Source organism: Galeopterus variegatus, unplaced genomic scaffold (genome assembly GCF_000696425.1).
Source record: "Galeopterus variegatus unplaced genomic scaffold, G_variegatus-3.0.2 Scaffold2727, whole genome shotgun sequence".
NCBI classification, from domain to species: domain Eukaryota; kingdom Metazoa; phylum Chordata; class Mammalia; order Dermoptera; family Cynocephalidae; genus Galeopterus; species Galeopterus variegatus.
This window is the reverse complement of record NW_007728838.1, coordinates 305,483-306,590: the sequence shown is the minus strand read 5'-3', so window position 1 is coordinate 306,590 and position 1,108 is coordinate 305,483. Positions and strand designations below refer to the sequence as shown.

The 1,108-nt window shown below is 45.8% G+C and overlaps 1 protein-coding gene across 1 annotated transcript in view; it reads left to right on the top strand.

Annotated features, from left to right (window-relative positions):
* LOC103598757 (chromosome unknown open reading frame, human C8orf86) overlaps window positions 1–1,108 on the top strand; it is a 16,175-nt gene that overhangs the window by 5,957 nt on the left and 9,110 nt on the right.

The following is a 1,108-nucleotide window of genomic DNA, read 5'->3' as shown; positions in this document are numbered from 1 at the left end:
TGATCGTGGTGTCACAAGGCTGCGCTCCAACTAACTGAGCTAAGTGGCCAGCTTGTAACTGTCATTTTTTGGCAACCGTAAGCCCTTAGAAATTGCTCAACACAATGATAGAAGTGCTGAAGACTCTAAGGACTCTCCCCACCCATTGCCAAGGTTAAGGGTTCAGGAGAGACGTCCAAGAATTCTCTGAGAACTCCTGTCTGCAAGCACGGGAGCCATCAGTCCCTGATGCCCTGCAGGGGTGGGTGAGGAACACTACCTGAAGAGCAGGGACAGCAGAAGGCTCCTGATGACACGGAGCTGGAAATGTCTGGAGCCAGGTGCCTCGGAGCCAGCTCGAGCTCTGATGCCAACAAGCCATGTGACCCTGAAGAGGTGCCTGAAGTTCCTGGGGGTCAGAGTTCTCATGTGTAAAATAAAGAGGCGACGGCAAAGCAAGCGACATGTAAAGTCATCTCCAGCTTTAAAATTCTGATTCTAGGTCACGGTCACAAGTTGAAATAAGTTTATGGGTAGATAAACTTTTGCTTATAAATAAATGAATAAATAGGTGAGAAAATGGTAGACTGAAAAACCACACCACACCCACCAACCAAGTCCATGAGAGGCTGAGCAATAAAATAGATGGTCCTAGTAACGGGATATAACCTACAGATAAAATAGCAGCCCACGGGTGCACACTGACACCCGTCCACCCACGCAAACACGCGTGCACACACATATCCACGCGAGCGGGCAAAGCAAAGGCTCTTTCTTACGGTAAAATGTCAACTAGTAAATAAACAAGGAATGATGAAGCTAGAAAACCATCAATGGATACTAAAACTAGTGGGTGAAAGTTTGATGACAAATGGGATATTTACAATGTCTCAAGGTATGTCCCCATAAATTACTTACTAATTCCAAACAGGGAAAAGAGTAACTTTATAGTGATAAAACCTGGAGGCCACCAGCTTGACCAGTGACCAAAGTTAACATCACCAGCATTGGAACAGGCCAACCTCACGTGTCTCTGATATGGAGATCTGAGGGGGCCATAGTGTCCCGCCAGTGTGTTTCTGCCCAAAATACATAATCTGAATCTAGTCATGAGGAAACATCAAAAAAA